The sequence below is a fragment of the Rattus norvegicus genome, chromosome 7 (assembly GCF_036323735.1).
Source record: "Rattus norvegicus strain BN/NHsdMcwi chromosome 7, GRCr8, whole genome shotgun sequence".
Lineage (NCBI taxonomy): Eukaryota > Metazoa > Chordata > Mammalia > Rodentia > Muridae > Rattus > Rattus norvegicus.
Genome location: NC_086025.1, coordinates 90,779,986 through 90,802,067, shown reverse-complemented (window position 1 = coordinate 90,802,067; position 22,082 = coordinate 90,779,986). Strand labels below are relative to the sequence as shown.

Below are 22,082 nucleotides of genomic sequence, written 5' to 3'. Positions count from 1 at the left end.
AACTTGAGCCTTGGAACCGCAGGTAGGACCAACTTTTCCCCTGCAAGAAACCTGCCTGGTGAACTCAGGACACACAGAGGCAAAATTCCTCTAGGACCGGGCACTTCCTGTGTTTACCGGAAGTCCCACACCCGCGGATCCCGGCCCGCAGCAGCTCTCTGCTCCCCAACCCCGTGGGAGAGAGACCTCACCGCCTGATCAGGTGGGCACTCCTGAGGCTGCAGAGCGGAGGAGACCACCAACACTGCCCACCCCTGCCCACATCCCTGGCCCAAGAGGCAACTGTATAAGGCCTCTGGGTTCCCGTAGGGGAGGGCCCAGGAGCGGCAGGACCCCTGCGCCTGAGACACCGCCGGAACCTGAAGGAAACAGACCGGGTAAACAGTTCTCTGCACCCAAATCCCGTGGGAGGGAGAGCTAAACCTTCAGAGAGGCAGACACGCCTGGGAAACCAGAAGAGACTGCACTCTGCGCACATCCAGACGCCAGAGGAAAAAGCCAAACGCCATCTGGAACCCTGGTGCACGGAGGCTCCCGGAAAGAGCGGCGCAGATCTTCCCGGTTGCTGCCTCAGCGGAGAGGACTTAGGCAGTACCCCACGAGCAAACTTGAGCCTTGGAACCACAGGTAGGACCAACTTTTCCCCTGCAAGAAACCTGCCTGGTGAACTCAAGACACAGGCCCACAGGAACAGCTGAAGACCTGTAGAGAGGAAAAACTACACTCCCGAAAGCGGAACACTCTGTCCCCATAACTGGCTGAAAGAAAACAGGAAAACAGGTCTACAGCACTCCTGACACACAGGCTTATAGGACAGTCTAGCCACGGTCAGAAATAGCAGAACAAAGTAACACTAGAGATAATCTGATGGCGAGAGGCAAGCGCAGGAACCCAAGCAACAGAAACCAAGACTACATGGCATCATTGGAGCCCAATTCTCCCACCAAAATAAACATGGAATATCCAAACACACCAGAAAAGCAAGATCTAGTTTCAAAATCGTATTTGATCATGATGCTGGAGGACTTCAAGAAAGACGTGGAGAACTCCCTTAGAGAACAAGTAGAAGCCTACAGAGAGGAATTGCAAAAATGCCTGAAAGAATTCCAGGAAAACATAAATAAACAAGTAGAAACCCATAGAGAGGAGACACAAAAATCCCTGAAAGAATTCCAGGAAAACACAATCAAACAGTTGAAGGAATTAAAAATGGAAATAGAAGCAATCAAGAAAGAACACATGGAAACAACCCTGGATATAGAAAATCAAAAGAAAAGACAAGGAGCTGTAGATACAAGCTTCACCAACAGAATACAAGAGATGGAAGAGAGAATCTCGGGAGCAGAAGATTCCATAGAAATCATTGACTCAACTGTCAAAGATAATGTAAAGCAGAAAAAGCTACTGGTCCAAAACATACAGGAAATCCAGGACTCAATGAGAAGATCAAACCTAAGGATAATAGGTATAGAAGAGAGTGAAGACTCCCAGCTCAAAGGACCAGTACATATCTTCAACAAAATCATAGAAGAAAACTTCCCTAACCTAAAAAAAGAGATACCCATAGGCATACAAGAAGCCTACAGAACTCCAAATAGATTGGACCAGAAAAGAAACACCTCCCGTCACATAATAGTCAAAACACCAAACGCACAAAATAAAGAAAGAATATTAAAAGCAGTAAGGGAAAAAGGTCAAGTAACATATAAAGGCAGACCTATCAGAATCACACCAGACTTTTCGCCAGAAACTATGAAGGCCAGAAGATCCTGGACAGATGTCATACAGACCCTAAGAGAACACAAATGCCAGCCCAGGTTACTGTATCCTGCAAAACTCTCAATTAACATAGATGGAGAAACCAAGATATTCCATGACAAAACCAAATTTACACAATATCTTTCTACAAATCCAGCACTACAAAGGATAATAAAGGGTAAAGCCCAACATAAGGAGGCAAGCTATACCCTAGAAGAAGCAAGAAACTAATCATCTTGGCAACAAAACAAAGAGAAGAAAAGCACACAAACATAACCTCACATCCAAATATGAATATAACAGGAAGCAATAATCACTATTCCTTAATATCTCTCAACATCAATGGCCTCAACTCCACAATAAAAAGACATAGATTAACAAACTGGATACGCAATGAGGACCCTGCATTCTGCTGCCTACAGGAAACACACCTCAGAGACAAAGACAGACACTACCTCAGAGTGAAAGGCTGGAAAACAACTTTCCAAGAAAATGGTCAGAAGAAGTAAGCTGGAGTAGCCATTCTAATATCAAATAAAATCAATTTTCAATTAAAAGTCATCAAAAAAGATAAGGAAGGACACTTCATATTCATCAAAGGAAAAATCCACCAAGATGAACTCTCAATCCTCATCTTCGGTTGGTTTATATACAAGTGTGCAATTTCTAGGCTTGAAAGTAAAATGATGCTATCTGGTGCTGGATAGAGGAGCCTTATTTTTATTATGGCAGCTTGCTATTTTTGTAACATGGTGATTTGGTTGAACACAATAAAGTACAGTAGTAACTGATCTCCCCTTCTTCCTGGATGAGTGAGGAGATGATTAAATGTTGATGTCAGCATCCTTGAGCATATTCAGATGAGCTTCTGCTTCTGTTGAAAAGGATGCTGTGTTTGATTGTGGTCCGAAGCTTTGAAGCACTACTTGGCATCTCCTTCCTTGGAGGTCTCACTGTTTAAACATAACAGATTTGATAGCTTGTTGGTAAGGTGAGGTCCAGCTTGTCTCCACTAGGTCATCTTCATGTGAATCGGTGGTTATACGGTTTTGTTTTAGGGATATTTCATTTTTTTAATAACGGTTTTAGCTGACATTCATGGAGAGAATGAATCCTTAGAACTGTGCCACTAGTGAAAGGAAATCCTGTCTAGAGTATGTTTCTTTACAAAGCTGTGTCACACCATCCTTTGGGCCCTCTGCTGGAAAAGTAGAATCAAGTCTCAAATAATGCCTTTTAAATTGTATCCTCTAGTATTATAGATGTAGGACAGTACTGTATCATACCTCTGTGGATGTAAAATAGCTTGTACCTGCTTTATGATACGTAGTAGTGACCATGCTTTATCAGAGCTGTTTTTAATGATGTTGCTCAGAATGTTTTCTTTCCAGATGATGATTGAGAAGCTAATTTAAAAAAAATGGTGCCAGGTACCACAAGAGTAACAGAACTGTGCTGTTTTCTCGGGTTTTGTTTTTTTACTTTTTTTTTTTTTAATGGAGTGTGCTGGATGTCTCTACAGTTTTGTTCAGATGACTGCAGAACCTGGAAAATCTGTTGCTGCTGTTGATGCATAACACACTGCTATTATTGGTCTTTTTATATAAATATGAATATATATATACAGATATATAATTTGAATTTTTTGAAACTTTAGCTGTGCTGTCAACTTTGGAAAAAAGTATCCCCATTTACTGTATTGAGTTGGCACTGTACAGAAATTAACAGCCATATTGGTCTAGAAATGTTGAACTTAAGTTTTTTCCATTTGTACAGGGGTAACACACTGTATTAAATATGTAAGGTCTTATCTACGTGGGTTTGATTACAAAAACTAATAAAGTATTCTCTAAATTAAAAAAAAAGAAAACAAAAAATGTTTATTCTAAAGTATCCCTATTGGAAAACTTATAGGTGCACAGAAAACCAAATATTGTTTCCTACAACAGTTTTCCATAGTTTGTACCTTTAATCACTTGAATTAAGCAGCTAAATTTATGGTCAGCTTTCCTCTTGGGATCTGTGATGTTTTATATATGCTTGGCCCAGGGAGTGGCACTAATAGGGGGTGTGGCCTTGTTGGAGTAGGTGTGTAATTGTGAAAGTGATCTCTAAGACCTTCATCCTAGCTGCTTGGAAGCCAGTATTCTGCTATCAGTCTTCAGATAAAGATGTAGAATTCTCTGTTCCTCCTTCACCATGCCTGCCTGGATGTTGTTATGTTCCCACCTTGATGATAATGGAACCTGTAAGCCAGCTCCAATTATATGTACTTATAAACATTGTCTTGGTCATGGTGTCTGTTCACATCAGTAAAACCTAACTAAGACAGGATCTATAGCAAATCATTGTAGTTATAGTTTATCTTCACTGAGAACTTTTGCTTCACATATGTAGAAACTGTGGTAGACTAGAGATTAATTATCTGATAAAAAGGAATTTGGAGGAAGGAAGTCTTCTGCTGACCATAGAGATTGAAATATGAATATTTCTCTATATTAGTTACCTTCTCATTGCTATGAAAAGGAAGCTCATAAACTCAGCTCAAGGGGTTTCTTTTGATTCATAATTCAAGGATCCAATCAATAATGGTAAGAAAAGCATGGTGGAAGGAGCTTGAGGCAGCTATTTAATCATAATGTATCCATAGTAGGAAGCAGAGAGTAACAGATGCTTGTTATTAGTGGACTTCTCCCCTTTAATTTATTCTGAGACCCGAGTCCCTGGCATGGTGGTATCAACATTCATGGTGGGTCTTGGCATCACCTCAGTTAACATAGATAATCTCTTACAGACTTGTGCAGAGATTTGCTTTCATGGTGTTTCTAAGTTCCATCAAATTGATGCTAATATATATATATATACATGTATATATATATATATATATATATATATATATATATATATATATACCACAGGGTAAAAATTAGAGCCTCAAGGACATCTGAGCTGTGACTCTTGTGTTAGTGTCCATACCCTAGGCCAACAGAATACCTATGACCCAATGGGGACCCAACCCTAAGAGCAGTTACTGCTATAGCTCCCACCTCCCTACAGCTGCCCCTCAGTCTGAATTATGACAGAGTGAAATCTCGTACTTGGAATTATTTTTTGATTTCCTTTTAAATTTGGGACTGTGTAAAGCAGAGAATCATGGTGAACAAGTGAACTTGCCTTGATTCATAGGATCAAGGACTCGTGGATTGAAACAGGAAGGATTCAGACACAAGTTCTCTAAGGACCATTAGCAATAGCCACTTTAGCATGGGGGCCTCATTTACTATAGTTCTAATATTATTGAAAGGAGTGCCACTGTCTAGATACTGGACATTCAGTGCATCAACCATCTGATGGGGATACTTCTTGTCCAAACCACAATAGAAGTAATCAGAAAAATATTTTAAAGCTTTGTTTAAAGTATTGTTTTATCTTTCTTCATTGTGAATCTACTGTGTGCCACAGACTGTTCTACTGTCCTTGATGCTAGACAAACAGAAATGAATGAGCTATGATTCTACATTCCAGATAGTCATGGTCTATTGAGGGAGAATATATACAAAACACATACGCACACACAGTGTGTGTGTGTGTGTGTGTGGGTGTGTGTGTGTGTGTGTATGCAAGTAACCATAAATGCCCACTTGCAAGTAATTAAAACAAAATATACATCCAGACACATCCAGAGTTATCTGCATTGGTATGCCATCTTTTCCTTAATTATTTATTTATTTAGTCTCACTTTGTAACCCAGTCTGGCCTAGACCTGAATCTGTAGACCAGAAAAACCTTCAATTGACATCAATCCAGATCCATTTGAGTGCTGGGATTGAAGACTTGTGCTTTCATGTCAAACCTTCTTCCTTTTTTTTAATATGAAGAAAGTATTAGAAGCAATTGTAGCTATAAATTAATTAATAAGTGCCAATAAAGGGATGTTGATTAGGCTGACAACCCAATAATCAGTTTGTTAATAATTGTTTGCATTCATTGACCATCCTAATATATTTACCAATACCCCCACATTATATAAGTTAATTTCCATAGATTTTTATGAAGTAGTAGTATTCTTAGCTCCTATATTAAAAAACAGAATGAAAAAGAAACTAATAACTTGCCTACACCAAATTTTCATAATCCATTAATAGTTAAGTTGGGGTCTAAAACAATCTAAAAGAGGATGTTTGCACATTACATAGCATACACTGACATGATTTCACTTAAGATCATGCTATGGTTCAGAAACCATGATATTAACATTGATGGCCACATCATCAAATCAATTGCCCACCTTGTAAAGAAAGAAAACCTAATGCAGGCTGTTGACTGGTAGTTATCTTGCTCATGGCGGCCAGGGCAGCCTGACAGAATATAGGAATACCAACTTTCCTCTCCTACCCTGGTTTATTTTCAGTTGGTAACAGCTTTCCTGACCATGTTAATCAAACATCTTTTAGAAAACATGTTATGATCTGTTCTTGTAACATTGAGGTAGACCTTTGAAAACTGAATAAAAAAATGTTTGGGGATATTCTACCTCTTTGAGCCACCAGATCACCTGGGCTCTTGCTTCTTTTCATACTGGACTCTTCACCCCTGGCTGTAGTTGGTGGAGGTGTATTGGGATGAACAAATCCCATAGAAAATTATGATTTTATCAGCTCTGGAATTGATTAACTTCTAAAGTCAGGCCACAGTACCATGTGGGGAAATTGATTACATTTCTGCATTTTCTCACAGAGGTAAACATTGCTTTGCAGTTGGGTTTATCTAAAATATGTCCCCACAGGAACACAGGCTGTGCATTTTTAACTATTAGCATCCACTGTGATTTTGCTGACAATATACAGAGCTGATTGTTTAAACCGGGCTTTAAAGGTGTCTCCAACAGATATGTCAGGTTGGTATGCACACAGGGCTATGCTGCTATTTGCTTCATTTTCATGCCTGAAAAATAAAACATTTCCAACTTGCATAATATATTTGAATATTTCACTTCTACATCGATAGAACCATTATAAAACCTTTCATCAGACAGAATGTGTGTGTGTGTGTGTGTGTGTGTGTGTGTGTGTGTGTGTGTGTATGTGTGTGACATATGGCCCTAAAAAATAAATCTTGTTTCATTGCAAAAAGGTCATATCATCTTAGGCATCATAAATCATAGTCTATGTGATAAATATCTGGGACTGATTCTTGTTTCCTAATCCAGCTGAGAAAACAGATAATGGAGACATATTAAAAGAGCAATCTGCACTGTCATTATTCTAAGAAGTATAATGGTAGGGAGTATAGCAGTTGGAAGTTAAGTTGTATAGATGCCCTTTGCTGAGGCTGTTTGTGTGTTTGAGAGCAACTGCAGGCAGTTCATCTTAACAATGGGGCATGGCTATTAGGTGAGGATTATGAAATAAATTGGTTATGGACCAATACAATGGATTGGGAATTTGGCAGTCCCTGGTTGCCTTACAGGAAAACCGAAGTCTGAAGAGGTCACTTGCTAAAATATAAAGCCACAAAAAATTTTATCACTTCTAGTTCCATGCAGAAATTCTTAGAAGAATGATAGTTAAGATTTTACACTAATGTGAAGCAAGGCAGGACCATTTTAAAAATGTATTGAAGAAGATAAAGTTTAGATGTACATAGAATGAGGCATAGCTGTTTGTGATTTTTTTTATAAAGAGAAAGCAAAGAACTTTTAAATTAGGTGCCATCTCATTTGCTGGTTATTGCCTTATTATATGAATTCAAGGTGCCTCAAAATGTCTTGATAAAGATGTATACAGTAAAATGATTACTAAAGTTAGACAAAGCTACATATCCATCAACTTCCATTTCTTTTTGCGAATTTTAAATTTAGACTTCAATAGGATAGAATAAGAGACTTAGCCTTATAATCTTTTCTTTTTCTTGATTGAGAATTTCATATATACATACATATACATATATATATATATACATACATATATAAGCATACACACATGTGTTTGTGTATGTGTGTGTTTAATGTGTTTTGATCAAATCCACCCCTCTTTAATGTCTCCCATATCTCTCCATCCTCATCTCATACTGCTTTCACTCTAAATTCCAATTTTTTTCATTAATTTATTTCTTTATTCATGTTACATCCTGATTGTAGTTCTACTCTTCCCTGCTCCTCATTAATGTATTTCTTTATTAAAGCTTCCTGAATACACTTAGTGTGCCTGGATATGAGTGGGCATAGGACCACTAACTGCAGGAAAGGTAAACTCTTGAGGATCACACTCCTGAAAATATTGGATTGTCCTCCTTTACCAGCCAGGAGTTGCCAATAGCTTTCTATATTCAAGAATTAAATGACTTTCCTGTCTCCATTTGTGCCCTGGAGCTGAGGTTCTCCCACAGCCCTCAATATCCAAATTCTGCCTGGAGTGAACTGGACTTCCAGGAGTGCTTTCACTCCTAAGCCCACAGGTGAGACCCCACTTTCACTCCAATAACTGTCTAAATAGGGACCCTTCAGGAGCACACAGGGCACAGGAACTACAGAGCAGCCTGGGACAGAATACTTCCAGTCTCCATGTATGCCAAGAGCTAAGGTTGTTCCATAGCCCTCCATACCCAAATCATCCCTTGAGAGAGTTAGTCTCCCAGCAGTGCTCTCACTCCTAAGATCACAGACTCACAGGCCCACAAGAGGGACAAGGTCCAGTCAGAGACAGCAAGACCAACTAACATCAGAAATAACCAGGCGGCAAAGAGCAAACATAAGAAACTAAGCTACAGAAACCAAGGCTACCTGGAATCATCAGCACCCAGTTCTCTCATGACAGCAAGTCCTGGATACCACAACACACCAGAAAATCAAGATTTTGATTTAAAAATCACATCTCATGATGATGATAGAGGACATTAAGAAGGACATAAATAACTCAAAGAAATACAGGAGAATACAGGTAAATAAGTAGAAGCCCTTAAAGAGGAAAAACAAAAATACCTTAAAGAATTACAGGGAAACAAAACCAAACAGGTGAAGGGATTGAACAAAACCATCCAGGATCTAATAATGAAAAATAGAAAAAATAAAAAAATCACAAGGAGAGACAAAACTGGAGATAGAAAACCAAGGAAAGAGATCAGGAGTCATAGATGAAAACATAACCAACAGAATATAAGAGATTGAAGAGAGAATCTCAGGGACAGAAGGAATAATAGAAAACACTGATACAGTAGTAAGAGAAAATGCAAAATGCAAAAAGCTCCTAACCCAAAACACCCAGGATATCAAGGACACGTGAGAAAACCAAATCTAAGGATAATAGATATAGAAGACAGCAAAGATTCCTAAATTAAAGGGCCAGTAAATATCTTCAACAAAATTATAGATGAATACTTCTTTAACTTAAAGAAAGAGATGCCCATGAAAATACAGAAGCCTATAGAAATCCAAATATATTGGACCAGAAAAGAAATGCCTCCTGTCACATAATAGTCAAAACACTAAATATACAAAACAAATAGAGGATATTAAAAGCAGTAAGGGAAAAAGGTCAAGTAACATATGAAGGTAGACCTATCAGAATTACACCAGACTTCTTAACAGAGACTATGAAAGTCAGAAGATCCTGGACAGATGTCATCCAGACCCTAAGAGAACACAAATGCCAGCCCAGGTTACTGTATCCAGCAAAACTTTCAATTAACGTAGATGAAGAAACCAAAATACTCCATGACAAAACCAAATTTATACAATATCTTTCCACAAATATAGCCCTACAAAGTATAATAGATGGAAAACTCCAACACAAGGAAGGAAACTACACCCTAGAAAAAGCAAGAAAGTAATCTAATTTCAACAAACCCCAACGAAGATACCCACACAAACATAATCCCACCTCTAACAACAAAAATAACAGAAAACAACAGGCATTGATCCCTAATGCCTCTCAACATCAATGGACTTGATTTCCCAATAAAAAGACATAGATTACGAGACTGAATACATAAATAGGACACAGCATTTTGCTACATAAAGAAAACACACCTCGGTGACAAAGACACTACCTCAGAGTAAAAGACTGGAAAAAATTTTCCAAACAAATGGTCCCAAGAAACAAGCTGGAGTGGCTATTCTAAGATCCAATAAAATTTATCATAAAAGGAAAAGGAAGGACACTTCATACTCATCAAAAGACAAATCTACCAAGATGAACTCTTAATTCTGAACATTTATGCTCTAAATGAAAGGGTCCCCACATTCATAAAAGAAATTTTGCTAAAGCTCAAAGTATACATTGTACCACAAACAGTAGTATTGGAAGACTTCAACACCCCACTCTCATCAATGGAAAGATCATGGAAACATAAACTAAATAGAGAAACAGTGAAACTAACAGCACATCATGGCACCTTCTTCAAAATTGACCATCTAATTTGTCACAAAACAGGCCTCAACAGATACAGGATGATAGAAATAATCCCATGCATTCTATCAGATCACCACAGACTAAGGCTGGTTTTAAATAACAAAAACAACAGAAAGCCCACATACACTTGGAAGCTGAACAATGCAATATTCAACGATAACTTGGTCAAGGAAGAAATAAAGAAGTAAAGACTTTTTAGTTTTTAATGAAAATGAAGTCATAACATACCCAAACATGTGGGTCACAATGAAAGAAGTGTTAAGAGGAAAACTCATAGCTCTGAGTGCCTCCAAAAAGAAACTGGAAAGAGCATACACTAGCAGTTTGACAGCACACCTAAAAGTTCCAGAACAAAAAGAAGCAAATACACCCAAGAGAAGTAGATGGCAGGAAATAAACTAAGGGCTGATATTAACCAAGTAGAAACAAAAAGAACTATACAAAGAATGAACAAAGATAGATAAACCTTTAGCCAGACTAACCAGAGGGCACAGAGAGGTTATCCAAATTAACAATATCAGAAATGAAAAGGAGACATAACACACACTGAGGAAATTAAAAAACATCATCAGATCCTACTCAACAAAACTGGAAAATCTGGATGAAATGGACAATTTCCTAGACAGATACAAGGTACCAAAGTTAAATCAGGATCAGATAAGCCATCCAAACTTTCCCATAACCCCTACAGAAATAGAAGTAGTCATTGAAATTCTCTCAACCAAAACAAAAAACAAAACAAAACAAAAACCCCCCAAAAAACCAAAAAAACAAACAAAAAACCCCACTAATACCAATGCTCTTCAAACTATTCCACAAAATAGAAACAGAAGAACTATCCAATTCCTTCTGCTTTGAAACCATAATTATGTTTATACCTAAACCACAAAACGTCCCTAAAAAGAAAGAGAACTTCAGACCAATTTCCCTTACGAATATTGATACAAAAATATACAATAAAATTCTTACAAACTGAATCTAAGAACACATTAAAAAAACCAATCATTTAACATGATTAAGTAGTCTTCATCCCATGGATGCAGGTATGTTTCAATATATGGAAATCCATCAATGTAATCCACGGTATAAACAAACTCAAAGGAAAAAAAAACCTCACACGACTATCTCATTAGATGCTGAGAAAGCATTTGCCAAAATTCAACACCCCTTCATGATAAAAGACTTGCACAGATCAGGAATTCAAGACCCATACGTAAACATAGTAAAAGAAATATACAGCAAACCAATAGCCAATATCAAACTAAATGGAGAGAACCTTGAAGCAATCCCACTAAAATCAGGGACTAGACAAGGCTGCCCACTCTTTCCCTATTTATTCAATATAGTACTCTAAGTCCTAGCCAGAGCAATCAGACAACAAAAGGAGGTCAAAGGGATACAAATTGGAAAGGGAGAATTAAAAATACCACCATTTGCAGATGATATGATAGTATACTTAAGTGATCCCCAAAATTCCACCAGAGAACTTCTAAATATGATAAACAACTTCAGCCAAGTGCCTTGATATAAAATTAACTCAAATAAATCAGTAGCCTTCCTGTATCCAAAGGATAGACAGGGTGAGAAAGAAATTAGGGAAATGACACCCTTTATAATAATCACAAATAATATAAAATACCTTGGTGCGACTCTAACCAAGCAAGTGAAAGATCTGTTTTACAAGAACTTCAAGTTCTGAAGAAAGAAATTAAAGAAGATCTCAGAAGATGGAAAGACCTCCCATGCTCATGGATTGGCAGGATTAATATAGTAAAAATGGCCATTTTGCCAAAAGCAATTTACAGACTGAATGCAATCCCCATCAAAATTCCAACTCAATTCTTCATAGAGTTAGAAAGATCAATTTACCAATTCATTTCAAATAACAAAAAATCCAGAATATTGAAAAGTATTCTCAATAATAAAAGAACTTCTGGTGGAATCACCATCCCTGACCTCAAACTGTATTACAGAGCAATTGTGATAAAAACTGCATGATATTGGTACAAAGACAGGCAGGTAAAATTGAAGAACCAGAAAGGAACCCACATACCTATGGTCACTTGATTGTTGACAAAAATGCTAAAACCATCCAGTGGGGAAAAGACAGCATTTTTAACAAATGGTGCTGGTTTAGCTGGAGGTCAGCACGTAGAAGAATGCAAATAGATTCATTTTTATCTTCTTGTACAAAACTTAAGTCAAAGTGGATCAAGGATCTCCACATAAAACCAGATACACTGAAACTAATAGACGAAAAAGTGGGGGAAAAGCCTCAAACACATACGCACTAGTGAAAATTTCCTTTACAGAACACCAAGAACTTATGCTCTAAGATCAAGAATTGACAAATGGAACCTCATAAAATTGTAAAGCTTATGTAAGGCAAAGTTCACTGTCAATAGGATAAAACAGCAACCAACATATGTCCAATAGTTCTCTACCAATCCTACATCCAATAGAGGGCTAATATCTAATATATACAAAGAACTCAAGAAGTTAGGCCCAGAGAACCAAATACACCTACTAAAATTGTGATACAGAGCTGAACAAAGAATTCTCAACTGAGGAATATTGAATGCCAAGAAGCACCTAAAGAAGTGTTTAATATCCTTAGTCATTGGGGAAATGCAAATCAAATCAACCCTGAGATTCCACTTCACTAAGATAAAAAACTCAGGTGACAGCAGATGCTGGCAAGGATGTGGTGAAGGAGGAACACTCCTCTACTCTTGATGTGATTAGAAGCTGGTACAACTGTGGAAATCAGTCTGATGGTTCCTCAGAAATTTGGACATAATTCTTCCTGAGGACACAACTCTACCACTCCTGGGCATATCCCCCAACAATGCTCAACATAGAAGAAGGACACATGTTCCACTATGTTCATAGCAGCCTTATTTATAATAGCCAGAAGCTAAAAAGAACCCAGATGTCTTTCAACAGAGGAACAGGCAAAGAAAATGTGGTACATTTACACAATGTGGTACTACTCAGCTATTAAAAACAATGACTTCATGAAATTCTTAGGCAAATGGATGGAACTAGAAAATATCATCCTGCGTGAATTAACCCTGTCACAAAAGAACACACATGGTATGCACTCAGTGATATGTGGATATTAGCTCAGAATACCCAAGATACAATTTTACAGTGGAAAAAGTTTTTATTTATGAACACTGTAACCACTGCACACAACTCAGAATCTCTAAATGGCAGTGCAAAGGTCAGAAGGTTATGCTTAGCAGATTTCCTCTCTCCTTACTACCTGTGAGATTTAAGTTTGCCAAGGACAGTTTTCTTACAGCAGCAGTTCTGTTTTGTTTTTGGTGGTACACCCTTTGCCCTGTGGCTTTTGTTTAATGAGTAGAGTAGAGGTTTTCTAATTTACGATTATAATGAGTGACAGTTGGCAAATACCTGAAATGTCAGAACAAGGTTGTTATAAGCTAAAACTTTTTACCTTGATAAAATACGATTTCAATAAGACTAATGGGTTTTCTAGGCTACTGAACAAAATCACAGCCTTCCAGACTCCTTTTCCTGTGAGCTTTATCTTATTCTCTCACACTATGCTTCTGTTTCAGATTGCTGCTAAGGGAAACTCTTGTGCAGAAAAGGATGCAGGTCATCGCCATCAGGATTAGCAGGGCCTTGACATGAAAAACCTCTGTTAAGAATCACGAAGACAGGTCTTTTAAAAATTGGAGTTGTACAGGACATTAGGTGAAAATCACTTTAGTTACGGACTTTAAGGTGATAATATAATTCTCAGATATAGCACAGAAGAGACACTACACAAATTTATGACCAAAACTTATAAGAGAAAAGAGCTTTTGACTGAAGTAGAGAAAGAGTAGGAAAACATACAAAAGAAAACGAGTTAGGAGGAAAGGGACGGGAAAGGTCACTGGGCTTTAGTCACACTCAGGTTTCTTCGAGCTTCCATAAGCTTTTTTCTTTCCCCTTCCGTTCTTGCTCATGCCTCTTCCGGTGTCCTTCTCTGGTCTGGAGATGAGGTTGTTTTAAGGTTTCCTGTGGAAGGTAACTCTGCTTACATATTCCTTCAGAGAACTGTTCTCTTTAGCTTGCCCCCAAGGTTTCAGCTTTCCTTTGTGTGGCTTCTAGTTGAGTGAATGAGACAAGCTTGCTTTGAGATCAAATACAGGTTTCTAACTAGAACCCGGAGTCTGTGTTGCTTCAGTCATCAACTTGAACGGGGAAATAACTGGTGGAATTCCTCTCGGTGGTCTTTAACTTGGGAGTCCTGAGCACAGCCTTTTGAAGCATTCACTCCCAGGTGCGGTCACACATGGTGACTTTCTGGCTGGCATCTTGGTCAGTGAGCACTTACGTTCATTATCTTTAGTAGTAGCCGAGAACCTGACATTCGTTTTTGTTGCTGAGTGCCCTTGTGAGTGCTACTGTCTCGCAGGAGTACAGGGTACAGAGTCTCCCTCTTGGTGGAACTGAGGTCACTACCCCTTTTTGTCAGTTCATAAAGTGAGTGTTCTTTAAAGTGTTTCTTTTTTCTCACAATATATTCATCAATGGGCTCCATTTTCTTAAAACAAGCCTCATGGAGCCTCTTCAAGTCATTTATTTCTCCTTCTCCTTAGGAAGCTGCATTCCCGACTTCTGGCCTTTGCTCTGGCAGAGAAGGAACTTTGGCAGTAGCTTTGAGGTCTTGGTTTTCCTGACTTTCTTGATTTTGGGATGTATTACTAACATTTCCTCTCATCTCCAAGTGATCCTGTGAGGTAGGAATTCCGTGGACAGTCTTGGGCTTCCTCCTCCTCGTTTCGGTGACGTGACGATGTGATTCCATCCCAGCAGGCTCCTCACCACTAACTTGTGTCTCCGTCTGGTCACAGGACAATGCAGAAGATTGATTTTCATCCTGAGTTTTATTTTTCTTTCCTTGTTTCTGGATTCAGGTGTGCTGTCAAGGCTCTTAACAACTTGTTTGCCCTCAGGTTAGCCCAGAGGCCTAGCCTTTTGGTTAAATTTTGCAGGTTGCTGTACTTGTAGGAGTCCAGCTCCTCTGTGGAGAGGATGGTAATCACGTTCTGCAATCATGGCGATAACCAGAAAAACAGCCACCCAACTCAAAACAGCAATGTTCAAAACTGGCCCTTTTCCTCCTTTATAAATGTTGAATACTTATAGTATATTTGTAGCTAAGATCAAGGTAGGGGATATGATATACATAATACCCAAAGATTTGATTCGGGTTTGCCCAAATACATCTCAGAAAGAACAACTATGATAAACCTAGTAGGAAAAAGATTTTCTGCATAGAAAATTGTACTACTGTGCATGGTCTTCAATTCATAGGAACTTTTTACTGTGATAAATATTGCTAGTTAAACTTTCTGAGACCTTCACAGTTTTTCACTTAAGAGAAAAGAGGTTTTCTTTGGTGATTAGATAAGAAAACTATATTTTACTGAAACAAAAATATTTTCTTTCAAGTAGGAGAAGGTGTAAATAATTTATATAAAGCAACTTGGTATACAAGGATTTTATTTTTTACTAGGAGTTAAGAACACTCTCAAGTGATCAATGACTTAGGGTGATTTATAAAATGATTATAGTTCCTGGGTATTCTAACATATTTCTGAAATTTCTTTTCCTTTTTTTTTTTTACTTTAGAGAGTCATGAAATGATTGACTCATTTCCCAAAGGATTGGCTTTACCTCCTGCTGAGAAGTTCCTTGGCTTTAAGTGGAGTTACCCTCAGAGTAAGCATGTCTTGTAGCCCCTTAGCTACTTACTTACATCCTAAGGCTCAAGTTCATCAAGGGTTTCCCATAAAATTTAAATGCAGTACAGTACAAATATTTCTTCCTTACATCATTTTGCTTTAGACTTCCCAAAGGACCTTTTCCCACAGTTACAAATAACACACACACACACACACACACACACACACACACACACACACACACACACACACACACACAGACATCTCTAGGGATCTCTAATCTTGATTTTGAAACTACTAAAGGGTTTGCATTATGTGAGTTTTTTATTATATTAAGGACAAGCAAACACCGAGAACTGGAACAGCACAGAACCTCCTCTCTCTCCTTAGATACTTGATAACTATTTAGAGAGGGGAAATTTTAGTAGTAGATCTGTGTGTTGACATTTTCTTTAAAAAAGGATTGTATTTGATTCATGTGTGAGTCTGTGTGCATGTATGTACGTGTGTTTGTGCAGGTGCCTGCAGAGATCAGAAGGGAACAATCACACCCCTGGGAGTTGGAGTTACAGGCGTGAGTGGGAGGCTGGATATGACTACTGGGATCTGAACTTTGACCCTCTGATGGAGCTGTGAGGAACACAGAGTATTATTTTTTAGTATACATACCTGACACTATGGTGAGACCTCATGCTCACCTAACTTATTTATAGTTATTTTCTACTGCATCCCTTCACTAGTTTAACCATAAAGAAAGAAAATCAGAGATGGCAAGAGAATGTGATGGTAGTTGATATGATAGGTCATTTGCTGAATAAAACTGAAATCTTTTTATCTTACTTTTACTTATCAGAAAAGATGTTTTTCCTATTTTTTCCTATTAAGATAAATATCAAAGTCTTCCAGCTTATATTTAAGCTTGTAATATTCCATAAGATTTCAATTCGTTCACTACATTTTTGCCTTCTGTTGAAGCAATCTGAATATTTAGCAATACATTTGGAAAACAATATTTTAGAAGTAAATTATGTTCCCAGGGGTGATAGCACACCAACCAATCACTTGATTCATTTAAGGGAGTTGTCTCAAGATTTAGAGGGAGCTATGTAAGTTTAGACGTTTTCTTAGCGAAATAGAAGTATAAACAAGCAAGTGGCTTCCTGAGCATGGAAAACTAGAGTTTGAATAGGACACGTGACTTCATCAGCACGTGGTGCCAGCGTTGGGCTGTGCCTCTCAGTTTCGGAACAACATTGTCTCTATCATTCTACTCTATTTTACATGGTTGATCTCTGCCCTCTTCAAGGCTTCCACCATGGACCACACTACAGGTAATGTCATGGTTTCACCCTCTGCAGGAAGCATTCTCCTTACCTCCAGGTAAGCGTCCTTACTTCCAGCAGTTTCTGTGGGCGTGCCCTAGGTAATCGCAACTGTATTAGCTATCTCATGCTCCCACCACTCCGTAGCTCTCCTGTGCAGTGACTCTTGTTATCCGAGATCATTCCTTACTTGCCCTATTTTCTGTTTCCTGTGTCTCACTCAGTCTCTGGTCAGATACATACTCTGGAGGCAATGCCTACTAAGTCCATTAATCGTGTTTGAAAACAAATGGACCTTACTCATAAAGACACTGTGCCGAGGAACAAGGTGATTTTAGTGACTCTCATGCTACTCATTTATCTTTGGTTTCTGAAACCACACTCGGTGTCTCTACCTCAACCCAGGCACCTTATGGCTTGATGGCTGATTGTTCACCAGTTAGTATTTTTTTTTCAAGGAGGTAGTGGGCTGCTTTTCTTGATTTGGCTAAATCCATTTTCTTACATGGTTCAGAGAACTTCAGCTATTCTGATGATTGTTTGAAGCACATGACCTGTTTTTGATATAACAAAAGTAAAAAGCTTACATGTCATTCAGTTAGAATTCTGAAGGTGAGATTAGAAGAAGTCAGCTTATTATAATTTATTTCTCCAGAGAATACAATCAGAGACATGCTTTCAACATTCCTTGTAGCTAACGACTGAGTTTTACCTACTTGAGTATGGGTAGAGATGTTATACATTACTTCCCTATAAAGCTCCCACTCTAAAGACCCATCATTTCTACAAATGCATACCAAATATCCACCTTATTTTAGGTTCAAGCAAATGGAAAAAGTGTTTGGATTGACAGAAGAGTGCCACCAAATGGAATTTTAAATACAGAGTTAATTTAATAGTAAAGAGTTTGTAAACTTACCCTACATGTCATCATTCTGTTTGTTTGTGTATTTTTAAGCTTTCATACTCACATATTTAGTATTGATCATATTTGCATATTTTCCTTTCTTACTCCTTCCTCCCTGTTGTTTCCCCTAGAAAGTTTACTTCTGCTCTCATTTTGTAAACATATAAAAATATCCTAAATATGATCCTAAATATCTGTAGAAAATCTAGGAACTAAAAATGAGAAGAAACATGATGTCTTTCTGATACTGGCTTAATTCATTTATTATTTTCAAAATTCATCATTTTTCTTTAGAATGGAATAAATTGTTTTTATGGCTGAGAAAATTGATTGTATGTTTATATCACCTTTCTTCACCCATTTTTCTGGACCCCTAGGTTGTTTCATAGTTTAGCTATTGTGGCCAGTGATATGAAGGAGCTCTGTGATCTCTTGACTGGTAATACCCAGAGTGGAAGAGCTGGGTCACTCGGGCCACAATTCCTTAACTTCAGAGCCTTGACACTCACATGCTATAGTTTAACAAGCTTATTGGGTACAATTGACATATAGTCTGTGTTTAATATATAGTTTTCAACAGCTTGCAGATGGGTAAACACCCTAATCATGGTAGCAAGCTTGTCTAATACTAAGTTTCTTTTTGACTCTTCTAACATTTGCGGTTTAAAAAAGTATAAGACAAAGTATTCACATTATTTGTGCAAATGTTATAATATTGCATTCTTAACTATAGAAACTATGATGAGCAGCTCTCAAGAATGCATTCATTTAGGGGCCTAAACCTTATGGAATAATACTACCCATTTTACTTCTTTTGTGACTATCTTATATGGAATCCTATAATGCTTGTCTTTGTGGTTAGCTTATTTAAGAAGGTGAAAGAGTGGAGCAGACACTCCTCCTAGAAGACATAGAGAATCTCACTGATACTAATTTAGGAGGATGTTGAAGGCAGGCTCTAGAGAAAAGAAGAGAAGCCTCCCACAGGTTGTAAAAAAGCTCTAAATGACTTTGCGTGGCTGTGATAGGGTTAGTGTCAAATCTAGGAGACTCAAAGTCCAGCAATAAAGAAAAACGCTTTGTAACCCCAGTGCAGAGTGAGGAGGAGGGGGAAGGAAACACCCGGAGGCTCTATGGGAGGTCGGGTAAGAGTGATAAAACACAGAATTTTCTGGTAAGTGAGAGCACAGTGTACCATTGTATTTGGCAATTGTTTGAACAAGGCCCTGTGTTTGTTCAAGCAGATCGTTGGGAGTTCTACGTCCTCATAGAGACAGGGAAGGTGGCAGTATTTGACCTTCTTGGTCTGTAACCACCTTTGTTGTTTCCACCACAGAAGTTTATGCTGTGCCTGTTGCTATTTTTCTACCAAGGTTTGTGGCTCCTGGTTGCCCTTCTGACCTCATGGCAAATGACGCTCGCCAGCAATGCTTACTATTGAATTACTTAAAACAGGGTTAGCCAGACAGATGGGTAGGTAAGAAAGCAACACATAAAGTTCGGACAAGTATTATGGATAATGCTAAGATGAAACCAAACCTATTGGTGGATGGTTTCATTGTTGTTCATTATACGCCCTTTAATGAATATTAGAACATGTCACATACCAGATAGATGGAACACAAAGTGGGGCTGGGGCAGACAGAGAATGTGTGTCCTCCCATAGGAATCTCAAGGACCTTTAGTTAGCCTTGGGGACTGGTTGTTTTAATTTACTTTGTGATTTTTATTTACATTGCTATTTGTCAGCCAGCTAAACCGATTAGCGAACTGATCCAAGCAACAAATAAAATATAAGAAATATTTGACCCAAATATTAATATTTTTCCACTATATAAATCACTAAGCAAATTTAAAATTGTATGTTTTACAACTACTAACTACTGAGGTTTATTTTTATTTCATGTTTACATTTTTTTTGTATTAGAGTAATTCTAATTCCTTAGAATGAGTTTGGAATGATCCTTCTCTTGATTTTTTTAAAACTTTTTTCTTTTAGTGTTTCATGTTTTATTAATTTAACATGTTTTCAAACAACATATTATTTCCCCTCCCTAACTCCTCTTAGGTCCTCCCCATCTTAAGAAGCATTGGTTGTACCCTCTTCTCTGAAAGATTAGTCCCAAACTCATCAAAGATGACTATCTCATATGTATTTATATATAGTAAATTTACATGGATAAATGTATATACATGTGTATAAATATGTAGTAGCTTTCACTTAGGTATTTAAGATGTTGCACAGAGATGGCTTAATTATCATTCTAAAACCATAAAACGTATGTGACCTTGCTTTTATAACTTAACCAGATTTACTTTCTGTGTCCCTATTTATATAATGAGAGCAATAAACATTAGATTGTAAACTAACACACATGAAAGTACTTGGAGGATTCCAGGCACATTATAAACACATAGTAAGTATTTATTGAATTATCACTGACTTAAATAATTAAAAACATTGTTTTGGCAAGATTTGGAGGCACATCCCTGTTGTGTGCCTCTCTCTGATATGAATAAAGAGCTATTTGCTCCTCATAAGGCTCTGGTCACAGACCAAAGTGCAGACTCCATCAGCATCCAACTTGGTCAGCCAATGAGTTTACTGGACTTACTTGTAGAATCGAAGGTGAGCCTTACCTCTAGGTAAATCGAGTCAAAAGGAGTTCCATCACTGAAAAGCTCACCGCAGCATGGATGATGAATATTATACTCCCTGAATGACTTATAGGAAGCTAGATAAGTCAGGTTGGAGAGTCTCATCTTCCCAGGATCTGACTGCTTACATAATCGTAAGGATTGGGGGGAGGGGTCATGAATCATGTAAGTTTCAGAAGCTTCTGGAGACTTGTGGATTGTTTAATTCTTGAACCTTGCCAGTTTTGTTTATGTGCTCAGTTGTAAAGAGCATGCCCCCAACTCAACAGCCGTGATAGAATGTCTTCCTTCCTTCCTTCCTTCCTTCCTTCCTTCCTTCCTTCCTTCCTTCCTTCCTTTCTTCCTTCCTCCCTTCTTTCTTTCATTTTATTGGATATTTCATTTATTTACAATTCAAAGGTTATCCTCTTTCCTGGTTTCCCCTCTGGAAACTCCTTCTTCCATCCCCCTCTCCTACAACACAGGCTGGGGTCTGGCTGATGCTGTCCCTTGCCTTACTGAAGCTTTTTAGTTTCATGAGGTCCCATTTATTAATTGTTGATCTTAGTGCGGTTATGTTAATAATGTTCTGTTCAGAAAGTCTTGTCCTTACTCAGTGAAGCAAATGGCAGTTCATGCTGATGAGGATGTTGTGGGGAGTGCACCTTCCCATTGTTGGAGGTACTGAAAACTTGCACAGTCACTATGGGAATCAGTGTGACATCTCAGGAAGATGGGAATTGATGATCAAGATCCATTCAAGGAGACTCCTCACTTTCTTTCCTATCAGGTTCAGTGTATCTGGTTTTATGTTGAGGCATTGGTCAAAATAGAGTTGAATTTTGTGCAGGGTGATATAAGTATGGATCTTTCTGGATTCTACTACATGTAGCCATCAGGACCATTTGTTGAAGATGCTACTTTTTTTTCTAGTGTATATTTCTGACTTTTTTATAAAAAAAATCGCATCCTTATGTGTGTGGATTTATGTCTGGATATTCAATTAAGATATCATTGATCAACATGTCTGTTTTTGTACCAATACCATGCTGTTTTTATTATTATATTCCTGTAGTACAACTTGATGTTTTTTGATGTCAGAAATGGTGGTGACTCCATCAATCCTTTTATTATTCGGATTTTCAACATCCTGGGCTTTTTGTGTTTCCATATGAAGCTGAACATTGTCCTCTTAAGATCTAGTCTGGGGAGGTGTGTGTGTGTGTGTGTGTGTGTGTGTGTGTGTGTGACATCCGGTTGGAGATTGGGGTGGTTGTAGAGGAGGTATGGGATGGGGAGTGGTCAGGAGGCAGATTGGAAAGAGGATGAAGACTGGACTGTA

General features: G+C 38.1%; 1 pseudogene; it reads right to left on the bottom strand.

Moving 5' to 3' along the window:
- Nucleotides 1-14,073: 14,073 nt before the first annotated feature.
- On the bottom strand, nt 14,074-17,215 carry Nusap1-ps1 (nucleolar and spindle associated protein 1, pseudogene 1; annotated as a pseudogene).
- Nucleotides 17,216-22,082: the final 4,867 nt, after the last annotated feature.